This window comes from Xyrauchen texanus, chromosome 3 (assembly GCF_025860055.1).
Source record: "Xyrauchen texanus isolate HMW12.3.18 chromosome 3, RBS_HiC_50CHRs, whole genome shotgun sequence".
NCBI lineage: Eukaryota > Metazoa > Chordata > Actinopteri > Cypriniformes > Catostomidae > Xyrauchen > Xyrauchen texanus.
The window spans coordinates 4,549,541-4,562,220 of record NC_068278.1 but is presented as its reverse complement, the minus strand read 5'-3'; the positions used below and the strand labels follow the sequence as shown (position 1 = coordinate 4,562,220).

At 40.9% G+C, this 12,680-nt stretch overlaps 1 protein-coding gene across 2 annotated transcripts in view; it reads left to right on the top strand.

Annotated features, from left to right (window-relative positions):
* sapcd2 (suppressor APC domain containing 2) overlaps positions 1-12,680 on the top strand; it is a 37,864-nt gene that overhangs the window by 12,386 nt on the left and 12,798 nt on the right. The gene's annotated exons all lie outside the window — the stretch shown is intronic.

Genomic DNA, 12,680 nt, shown 5'->3' with positions numbered 1-12,680 from the left:
CTTGGACGATGTCATATCCTATATGCTCAATAGGGTCTATTCACACCTGGATAGGGCCGGCAGCTCTGTGAGGGTCATGTTCTTTGACTTCTGGGGCAGCTTTGGCTCAGGTGGTAGAGCGGTTCGGCTGTCAATCGCAGGGTTGGTGGTTCGATTCCTGGCCCACATGACTCCACATGCCGAAGTGTCCTTGGGCAAGACAATGAACCCCAAGTTGCAATAACTTATTGTTGGTGTATGAGTGCGAATGGGTGATTGGGACAGTTTGTCTATGAATGCTTTGGTAACCTCTATGGTTAGGGTTATATAAGTGCAGACCATTTAACTGCAATGGGAGGGAGAGTGCCCTGGACTGGCGTTGATCCACAATGGACGATGGTATGTTTTGTTATGTTAACTCTATACTCTGCTTGAAAGCTTCATGTTATTTAGTTGACCAGCTACTGGAAGCTTGCTTCTAAAACAACCAGGCCAATTTAACTGTTACACTAGTGTAAAATCAGCATGCAACAACTGCTTTATGCAGCATAATGAGCTAGTAGCTAACAGCTAGTGGTTGTGTTTATAGTTTTGGTCAGTTTGTGTCATGTTTAAGATGATGTTACGGCAGTAGAGGTGGTGCAACTATGACGATCAGCCTATAATCCCACCCATGTTGAGATGGCACTAAACTGCAATGGAATTGCAAGCTCCGAAAAGTAAAGCGAGTTGAAGTGAGTCGAACCATAACGTGCAGTAGAAAAGTGCCATTAGTGCAAGCAAACTACAAGTGAGATAGTACTACAATTACACTGAGCGAATTAAGTATTCTAACCGACGAGTGAGCGCGATTCTATTTAGCTTGCAAAGATGCGCAAATGCATAATATACTGGACACGCCAAGGCACAGTCGCATGCATGCACAAGATCGTGCTGACACCAAGCACACTGTCCTTGCTCTTTTCCAAGTGTCTTAGTAGCAGCTATTACCAATGTGTACAAAATAGCAGGAAAAAAAACAAATTGGTCAACTTAGTGGGATTGCACATCTTATGCAACATTTTATTTATATCCGCACATTCCATGTTCACAGTGCGTGAAATCCCCACATTTTTTTGTTTTTACATGTTGGTGGAAAAGTAATCCACACATTGGAACACAAAAAATCAACAGTTTCATTCTATAGGACTGAAAATCCTTATCTCTCCATGCATCATCATCTCTCTCCGTGCAGTGTAAACTGTTTAACTGACGTGATTTATCTTTGTCTCATTCTTTTACATCACAAGAACCTGACATTTTAACAGGGGTGTGTAGACTTTTTAAACCCACTGTAGATTCAGTTGTCCTTGTTAATTGACTGATGAAGGGTTTTGTTGGCAAATAATTGATAGTCTATGTATTCCATTTCAAGAGTGTAGTCCATCATTAGACCGGTCCATAGGTGATGCAGGGAGAGATCAGTGAGGTTCATCGCAGTTCAACCTGGCCGGTAATTTCGGTAAGGTCTATCCTAAGTCCAAGGTTCAGGCAAAGGCATATGAAGTATCCCATGTCTTAGGGTTGGAATTGGCATCAATTCATCCTCTGAAGTCCATCTTAATAGACTGAAGTGATGTTTGGGAGCTAGACCATTCAAAGCTTTGTATGTAGTAAACAGAATTTTAAAATTAATATGGAATTTAACAGGTAGCCAATGTAACGATGATAAAATGGGGCTAATATGATCATATTTCTTGGTTCTCGTCAACACTCTGGCTGCTGCATTTTGAACCAATTGAAGTTTATTTATTGATCTTACTGGACATCCTCCCAGTAATGCTTTACAATAATCTAGTCTTGAGGTCATGAACGCATTAATAATTTTTTCGGCATCAGCAAATTAAATTCATAATTTAGCAATATTTCTGAGGTGGAAGAATGCTGTTCTACAAACATTGGTATATTTGATACCAATCTGTCCTTTGAAATCTTTTATTTCATTGATACACTGTTAAATTGGAGAATTGTGAAATCTCATCAGGTTTTGAAGAAATATAAAGTTGGGTATTGTCGGCAAAACAGTAAAAACTTATTCCACGATTCTTGATAATATCTCCCAGGGGAAGCATATACAAGGAGAAAAGCAGAGGCCCTATAAATGATCCCTGTGGCACTCCCATACTTTAGTTTTGTTTGGTTTGAAAATTCCTCATTTACATAGACAAAGTGGTAATGGTCTGCTAAATAGGACCTAAACCATGCTAATGCAACTCTAGCCTATTCAAGAGAATGTCGTGATCTATCGTGTTGAATGCAGCACTAAGATCTAAAAGCACTAGAAGAGAAATGCAGCCGCGATCAGATGATAAGAGCGAGTCATTTGTAACTCTGATAAGTGCAGTCTCTGTACTGTGATGAGGCCTAAATCCTGACTGAAATTGTTCATATATATACAGTGAGGAAAATAAGTATTTGAACACCCTGCTATTTTGCAAGTTCTCCCACTTGGAAATCATGGAGGGGTCTGAAATTGTCATCGTAGGTGCATGTCCACTGTGAGAGACATAATCTAAAAAAAAATCCAGAAATCACAATGTATGATTTTTTAACTATTTATTTGTATGATACAGCTGCAAATAAGTATTTGAACACCTGTCTATCAGCTACAATTCTGACCCTCAAAGACCTGTTAGTCTGCCTTTAAAATGTCCACCTCCACTCCATTTATTATCCTAAATTAGATGCACCTGTTTGAGGTCGTTAGCTGCATAAAGACACCTGTCCACCCCATACAATCAGTAAGAATCCAACTACTAACATGGCCAAGACCAAAGAGCTGTCCAAAGACACTAGAGACAAAATTGTACACCTCCACAAGGCTGGAAAGGGCTACGGGGTAATTGCCAAGCAGCTTGGTGAAAAAAGGTCCACTGTTGGAGCAATCATTAGAAAATGGAAGAAGCTAAACATGACTGTCAATCTCCCTCGGACTGGGGCTCCATGCAAGATCTCACCTCGTGGGGTCTCAATGATCCTAAGAAAGATGAGAAATCAGCCCAGAACTACACGGGAGGAGCTGGTCAATGACCTGAAAAGAGCTGGGACCACCATTTCCAAGGTTACTGTTGGTAATACACTAAGACGCCATGGTTTGAAATCATGCATGGCACGGAAGGTTCCCCTGCTTAAACCAGCACATGTCAAGGCCCGTCTTAAGTTTGCCAATGACCATTTGGATGATCCAGAGGAGTCATGGGAGAAAGTCATGTGGTCAGATGAGACCAAAATAGACCTTTTTGGTCATAATTCCACTAACCGTGTTTGGAGGAAGAAGAATGATGAGTACCATCCCAAGAACACCATCCCTACTGTGAAGCATGGGGGTGATAGCATCATGCTTTGGGGGTGTTTTTCTGCACATGGGACAGGGCTGACTGCACTGTATTAAGGAGAGGATGACCGGGGCCATGTATTGCGAGATTTTGGGGAACAACCTCCTTCCCTCAGTTAGAGCATTGAAGATGGGTCGAGGCTGGGTCTTCCAACATGACAATGACCCGAAGCACACAGCCAGGATAACCAAGGAGTGGCTCTGTAAGAAGCATATCAAGGTTCTGGCGTGGCCTAGCCAGTCTCCAGACCTAAACCCAATAGAGAATCTTTGGAGGGAGCTCAAACTCCGTGTTTCTCAGCGACAGCCCAGAAACCTGACTGATCTAGAGAAGATCTGTGTGGAGGAGTGGGCCAAAATCCCTCCTGCAGTGTGTGCAAACCTGGTGAAAAACTACAGGAAACGTTTGACCTCTGTAATTGCAAACAAAGGCTACTGTACCAAATATTAACATTGATTTTCTCAGGTGTTCAAATACTTATTTGCAGCTGTATCATACAAATAAATAGTTAAAAAATCATACATTGTGATTTCTGGATTTTTTTTTTTAGATTATGTCTCTCACAGTGGACATGCACCTACGATGACAATTTCAGACCCCTCCATGATTTCTAAGTGGGAGAACTTGCAAAATAGCAGGGTGTTCAAATACTTATTTTCCTCACTGTACTAGTTCTCTGTAGAAATGAACATATTTGGGAGGATACTACATTTTCTAGTATTTTCTACATAAATGGGATATTTGAAATCTGTCTATAATTAGCCAGTTCTCTCTGATGCTGCGATACCGCCTGCCTGATGGTAGCAGTGAGAGCAGACCATGACTAAGGTGGCTGGAGTCTCTGATGATCCTCCAAGCTTTTTTCACACACCGCCTGTTATATATGTCCTGGAGGGAGGGAAGCTCACCTCCGATGATGTTTCTGGTAGTTCGCACCACCCTTTGCAGGGCTTTGCGGTTGTGTGCTGTGCTATTGCCGTACCAGGCGGTGATGCAGCCAGTCAGGATGCTCTCTACAGTACTGGTGTAGAACCATGTGAGGATGTGGTGATTCATTCAAAACTTCCTCAGCCGTTTCAGGAAGAAGAGGCGCTGGTGAGCCTTCTTCACAATGACCTCAGTGTGGACGGACCATGTGATTTCCTCAGTAATGTGGACACAGAGGAACTTGAGCTGCTGACTCTCTCCACCGGTGCTCCATTAATGGTGATGGGGCTGTGTTCTCCGTCTTTCTTCCTGAAGTCCACTACAAGCTCCTTGGTTTTACTGACGTTGAGGGAGAGGTTGTGCTCTTGACACCAGCGTGTCAGAGTGTGCACCTCCTCTCTGTAGCTGTTTCATCATTGTCAGTGATCAGACCTACCACCATCGTATCGTCAGCAAACTAAATGACTGCAGTGGAGCTATGTGTTGCCACACAGTCATGTGTGCACAGGGAATACAGAAGTGGGCTGAGAACACAGCCATGCCAACACTCCAGTGTTGAGGGGCAGTGATGAGATGTTGCTGCCCATTTTAACCACCTGACGTCTGCCTGACAGGAAGTCCAGGATCCAGCTGCACAGCAAGCTGTTTAAGCCAAGAGCCTGGAGTTTCATATCAAGCTTGGAAGGCACTATGGTGTTGATTGCTGAGCTGTAGTCTACAAATAGCATTCTCACATATGTGTTCCTTTTTTCCAGATGGGAGAGAGCAGTGTGTATTGTAGATGCAATGGCATCATCAGTGGAGCGGTTGTAGGCAAACTGCAATGGGTCCAGAGAGGTGGGCAGCACAGAGCAGATGTGATCTCTGATTAGCCTCTCAAAGCATTTGCTGATGATGGGGGTCAGAGCAACAGGACGCCAGTCATTTAAGCAAGTGATTTTTGATTGCTTTGGTATGGGGACAATGGTGGACATTTTGAAGCATGTGGGGACTACAGACAAGGAGAGGGACAGGTTGAAAATATCCGTAAAAACACCAGCCAGTTGGTACGCGCACGCTTTGATGACCCGGCCCGGAATACAGCCTGGACCCACGGCTTTACAGATGTTCACCCGTTGGAAGGATCGGGTTACATCCGCAACAGAGACGGAGAGTGAACCAACCTCTGTAGTGTCAGCCTCGAGTGCTCTCTCCGCGAGGGCGGTGTTATTGTCCTCGAAACGAGCATAAAATATTTTAAGCTCATCCAGGAGAGAGGAAGCGGTGTTCACGGCTGAGTTTTTATTCCCTTTGTCATCAGAGGCGGACCAGAACATCTCCCAGTCCGCGTGGTCAAAACAGTCTTGTAGCATAGAGTCTGATTGGTCCGACCAGCACTGGATCGTTCTGAGGGTGGGTGCATAATGTTTCAGTTTCTGCCTGTAAGTGGGCAGAAGCAGAACGGAAGAGTGGTCTGATTTGTCAAATGGTGGGCGGGGGAGGGATTTGTAGCCTTCCCGGAAAGGAGAATAGCAACGGTCCAAAACCTGGTCCCCTCGTGTGTTGAAGATGATGTGTTGGTGGTATTTTGGTGCGATTGTTTTAAAATTCGCTTTGTTAAAGTCCTTGGTAACAATTAGTGCGGCCTCAGGGTGCGCGGTTTCCTGCTCACTTATACTCCCATACAGTTTCTTGAGTGCCCGTTCTGTGTCGGCTTGTGGGGGGATGTACACAGCTGTGATAATGAATGGTGTGAATTCCCTCGGTAGCCAGAATGGTCAACACAGAAGCATGAGCTATTCCAGATCAGGAGAGCAGAAAGACTTGATAAAATGTACATTCCTCTGATCACACCATGATTTTTTTATCATAAAACATACACCATTACCTCTTCTTTTAGCTGAGAGGTCTTTCGCTCTGTGCACTGAGAACCCCGCGGGTTCGATGGCCGAGTCTGGAATCTCCGCAGATTTGCCAGTAGTATAATGTCTAATGTCGGCATTGAGGAATTTGTAGTCCGGTTTTCTGTGTTTGATTGCAGAACCAATGTCCAAAAGCGTTTGTCTGTCGTACAAAATAAGGCAGACAACATCCAAGACAAAAGAACAAAAAACTGTAAACAAAACAAACAATAAACTGCAGTTTTGTGTCGGAGCTCGCAACACAGCAGCCATACTCGGCGCCATTTTGTGAGTACATGTTGTTGCTTTTGATGTTTCGATAAGTTTTGTTAGCTCTTCATGACCTATGACAGTGAAGGATTGAAGTTGCACGTGAGAAATTATTAGACACTGTTTTCTGAGGTGCTATGACAGATGAATGCATAATTCCAATTTTATTTCTGATTATTTCAATTTTAACTGTAAAGAAATTAATGAAGTAATTACTCTTGTGCTGCGACGTAATATCTGGTTCTGTTGAGGCTTTATTCCTAACCAATTTAGCCACAGTACTGAATAAACATCAAGGATTGTTGTGGTTATTTTCTATGAGTTTACTAAAATATGCTGACCTGGCAGCTTTTAGTGCCTGTCTGTAGCTACAGACACTATCCTTCCATGCTCCACAAAATATTTCTAATTTTGTATTTTTCCACAAGCGCTCCATTTTCCGAGCTGCTCTCTTGAGAGCATGAGTGTGATCATTGTACCATGGTGCAGGGCTTATTTCTTTAAAAAATTGTAATCGAAGTGGGGCGACAATATCAAGAGTGCTAGAGAAGTCTGCATTTATATTTTCTGTTATTTCATCAAGTTCTTCTGGGCTTTGGGGTTTATTGAGTGTATGAGATAGATCTGGAAGATTATCAGTGAAGCTATCTTTAGTGGTCGAAAGAATAGTTCTACCTGAACGATAGCGTGGTGTAGTTGATTGCAGCATACAAGAGACGAGGTAATGATACGAGATGTCATCGCTCTGCTGCAGAATTTCTATGTTATCAACATCAACTCCATATGACAGAATTAAATCTAGCGTATGATTATGGCGATAAGTTGGTCCTGTTACATTTTGTCTGACTCCAAGAGAGTTGAAAATATCAATAAATGCTAATCCCAATGTATCATTTTCATTATCTATGTGAATGTTGAAGTCACCAACAATTAAAGCTGTATCTACAGTAACTACAAGATCTGATAAAATAAATGAGCAAATTCACCAAGGAAATCAGAATAAGGTCCGGGTGATCTATACATTGTAGCAAGGACAAAAGACGACAGAGATTTTTTATTTATATCTGACGGTGTCACATTAAGCATTATTAGTTCAAAAGACTTACATTTATATCCTGTCCCCTGAGTAACACCAAAAACTTCACTGAAATATAATTTGTAGCAACACCTCTTCCTCGACCCTTCAGACATGGCTCATATTAACCTGGGGGAGTAGATTCATTTAAACTAATATATTCATCCGGTTTAAGCCAGGTTTCAGTCAAACAGAGCACATCCAATCTATGATCTGTAATAATTTCATTAACAATTAGTGCTTTGGTAAAATTTTAAAAATCAGAACGAGTCACATTACATAAACTCGCCTTTTACATTCAGTACGAGCTGTGTACAAAACATGGAACATCCACAAAATTAAATAAATGCTTCTATAGTTTAAAAGAGTAGCTCAGTTGTTTAGTTTCGCTCTTTAGAACCTTAAAAAAAAATCTCTTAAAGCACAAAAAAAATATTGGTTCTCCATCAAAACACACTGAATGCTATTACTTCAACTGTTTATGTAATGAATTTTATTTTTGTTTAAGCATTGTAAATCATTTAATAGTATTTAATTATTTCAAATGAATCTATGCCATGCTATTCATTTAAATTTTTAAGCACAAATGGAAGTTGCTGGTCCAGGATGAGAGATGTATCTGCTTCTATGAGAGTACAGCAGTCAGCTTCTCCTCACCTGCACAGGTGAAGTGCTTTAAATAGTGCAGTTGTTGCTTCAGAAATGTATCAAGTGTCCTGTATGCACTGTTCTATCTGCGAGTAGAAGATAAAACCTTTATCATCAGGTGTGCGCACTGTCCTGACAAATGAGTGACCGGCAATAACAAAAGCCAAGAGCACGCAAGAGTAGAGAAAGGCATCTGGGGAAAAAAAAAATAATTATTAAATGAAAACATCACCAACATCTCCCAAACCGCTGCCTCGTCATTATTTTCTTCTGTGTTTCCCACCGTTGTGTGCAAATCAGTGCATTTATGGGTGCAAGCTCGTCTTTCATGTTGTTTGTTGGCTTCTTATCACGAATAAACTCTCCCGTTGCTATGTGCATGGGTTTGTTTAAGAATTTTGGGATCGTAGTTTAATTCGGGCACAAATGGTCATATGTTTGATACAGCTGGTCTGCAAATGGTCATGTTTGGGCACTTGAATTTAGTGTATGCACTTAACTCACCTCTTTGTTTCCACATCTGTCTTTGGTGTGCACCACTGCTCTGCTGTGATTTCAACTGAACTCTGAATCGATTCAGATTCTTTTGAGTATGAATCGTGATGCATTGCTGAAACTATTTTTTCCAACAGCTCTAGTTTGTTTTGTTCAAGTTTGACCTTAATAAAAAAAATTCTAAATGATTTAGTGAGGGTTTTGTGTTTGGTAGTTTGGGGAACAGACACAGTCTCTATGAGATATCTAGGTGATACAGTCTCTATGTGTTGTAGTTTATGTGACCTGTGTGACGTCTCAAGGCAGCTAGCAGACGTTCGGATTAACCAGTTTGTCTGCTTCCTGACCTGGGCCCCAGTTAGTCAGATACTATCATTATTAAGACTATGAGCAAAATTACTAGAGAGGAGAGCGGCACCTGGAGGGATGGAGTCAGTCTCTCTTTAGCAGGTCAGGTCTACCCCAAAAACTCTTCCAATTGTCTATAAACCCTATGCTATTCTCTGGACACCACTCAGACATCCAGCCATTCTGTGACACTAATCTACTATAAACCTCGTCACCACGATGAGCAGGGTGGGGACCAGAGCATATTACAGTGTCTGACATCGTAACGTTTTTAATCGATTGACAGCACTAAGTAATATATCTCAATCGTGGACCTTTAACTTTTGAACCCTCACTCTTTTATTTTGACATTCTGAAGTCTCCAGGAAGTCCTGTATGTGTCTGTTTGTAGGCAAGTTCACAGTAGTTTAATTCGCTTCTAATTCAAATTCTGTGTACCGAACTATTGAGCATCTACATCTGAGATGTTGTTCATGAGTAGCGCTCCAATATTGCGCACCATGTGAAGGCCAAAAATAGCCATGTGAGTGTGTGTGTGTAATCAGAGCAGCGCCATTCACTGACGCGTTGGAGCTGTGCATGCATTTTATATATTTACTTATTAAACAGCCTTTTGTGATTCACAGAGCTTTCGCACATCTTCAAGTGGGTTTAAATAAAATGCATGAGTCATTTGAACTACTTTAATTGTGTTTTAATGGTTCTTTTATGTCATTTTTGGAGCTTGACAGTAACGAACATGACTAACACACAGCATTGAATTTGGATCAGGTTCGTCAGACCGATACCCGATTCATCTAAAAATGTCAGTATCGGAGCCGATAACGATCCAGGTATCGGATTGGTGCATCCCTAGTAATTCCCTCATACTTTGTGATCTCCATCACCTGAAGCTGTTTGGAAAGTTTAGAGTGCATCTGTGATTCTTCCTCTCATCAGCACTGCTGCTCTCACGCGTCATTATTATAAGAGTTTAATGTGTTCTCATGTGTCCTTAAATGATATCAAACAATTAGTCCACAAAAAAAAACTTTGTAGACAGTTTTTTTTATTGTCGACGTTGTCGATAACGTTTCAGCCCTATATATGTCTAAAACTTTTACTATAACTTTAGAAAGATGCAATGCCAATAGTGTTGAAGTTAATTGGGACTTGGGGCAACAATGCCACTGAAATTGACCATTCAACAAGTTCCCATGTGTGGCAGCGGGGGCGTGGTCAAGCGCCCGTCCGGGAGAGGAAAGCGGTAAGGGCGCTTACACCTGAGCTAAATGATGCCTAACACCTGTCTCTAATTCCAGTGAGCACGAGGAGAGCGGCATAAAAGCAGACACAGAGCCTCCAGTCAGGGGGAGACGACAAGCAAACTCAGTGTTTGGCATTATATTGTGGGTGTGGTAGAAATACTGTAAAACCAAAGAGAATTAAAAGCTTACCTTGTGCTGAAGACCTGTTTCCTGTCCTCCTTCCTGTGAGAAGCTTTACACCATGTTTTATTAATAATATCTTATATAGTTACAATTACATACATTGCTATTTTCTTTTGATTTTTCACTAACATTATGATTTTTTTTCCACCGACCAGTTCATCGCACCATTGCGCGCACACACAGGCTCTCCCTTCTATCAATCCGCATCAGTTCAGTATTGTATTCCCACGTTAAATTCCGTAAACGTTGGCCCCTCTTGTTCAAAATAAACTGTTCTAGTGGGTAACACTCATGTTCACGGTGCTGTACTGTACTAACCTGCCCTGTCTCACCCGCTAGAGGCCAAAAGTGTGTGTGCATGGATGTTATTTAAAAAAAGGTATGAGAAATCACAAAATATAATTTCAACAAATGCTACAATTTACTTAATTAACATTATGGTTATTTAACATATTGAGATATTATTATTATTATTACAACTGTAATACATATACATAACCACTTTTGCTGTTTGAATAAATTATATCTCTCACTAAACACTATGTTAAATGTTTACTTTTGCCTTATTTTATTCAGTTGGCATGTAGTAGTTGATAACATTTGGCTTAATAATCTCATTTCATATCTTTATAATTGCTGCAATATCATAGAGGTTACATACTGCATTATATTAGTTTTGTACAGTATGTTAAATTAATAGCTAAAATACTTTGACATACTGTTAGTGAATGAGAATAAACCTGAAAAAGGAATGTGTTTCAGACATTTAAGTAATTTTCTCAATGTGTTGGTAAGGGCACAACTGCATGTAAGAGCTTGTTAGTGCTTGTCTTCATTATGACCTCACCAGGCAAACCTGACTAGGTGTTTCTGGATAACAATGGATCTTAGCAAGGGTGAAGGACAGAGGTTCAGTCTGTTTAATGTGTACTAAATCTTCTACATCCCACATGTCTCCCTTCTAGAAGTCTTCCCCATGTTTTGTAAAATTATTTTAAGAGTTTCAGAAATTGTAGGCTCTGTAAAACAATGGCTTTAAGTCCCAGTAGAAGTCTCTGCCAAGCGGTCGCATCAGCAGTACACTGAACGAACATGAAAGCGGTAATCTACCATGGCTAGCGCACACTGCTTTTCTTCAAGGACTACTGGGCGAACAAAGTCTTTGGTTTATTGTCATCTCTGCACGTTTCAGAGCAATGAACAAAATAACAAGGTTCAAACCAGCCCATCTGGCACCAACAATCATGCCACATTTCCACATTCTGATGGTTGATGTGAACATTAACTGAAGCTCCTGACACATATCTGCATGATTTTTTGCATTGCACTGCTGCCACTGGATTGGCTGTTTAGATAATCGCATGAGTATATTATTACTAATAATAAATATACTACTTGTATATAAACTTTTTATTTATTTTAAAAGTATTATTGTTTTACTAATAATGAAAGTAATTATGTTGCATCATTAATTTGTATGAAGTAGCCTGTTAATTTGAAGTATTGGTCTCTGCAGAACAATAATCCGTCTTGACCAGTCTGTGGTCGTTTCTAAACCAGCATGAGTCTTTTTCAACTATTCAGTGATAGTAGGGGATTTCAGCATAGTAGGCAAATCCTGTAAAGTGGTTAAAAAAACACCCATCCCAGTTTGAAAAAAGCCACTGATTGGGAAATGCCCATTTTTGTTCTGAAGAGAGACAAGTCTCATTAATTCTGCATTAGTTTTGCTTTGAAAAGCACCATTTGTCATTTTCATTTGGAAAGTGTCCTTTGTTTCCCAAAACCAATGAAGTAGGCTCATCAGAAAAGTGTGGATGGTGTAAACTGGCTCAAGTGCCAGTGGATGATGGTCCCCTAAAGCCTCAAAAGCTTTTAAGTCCTCTTATTATTTGCACCTTTGTTCCTAAAGAGCCATGTGTAAAATGTTCACATTGTAAGGCGAGTGTTTTACCCAGAGTTGTAGAGCGTATCTTCAGTACACCAGGAAAATGGCTGTTCACTATTCTGAGTGATAGCAAAAGCCAGCAAGGTGGAGCACCCTCATGTGGCCACATAACAAACTGCTGAAGGAGCAGAGTTTTTATTCTGATTGAAATTTACTTCATTTAATTTATGCATTTTTCAGGTGCTTTTATCCAAAGTGACTTACAGTGCATTCAAGGTATACGTTGTATCAGTTTGTGTGTTCCCTGGGAATCAAACTCGTGATTTTGGCATTGTTAGCACCATGATCTACTAGTTGAGCTATAGA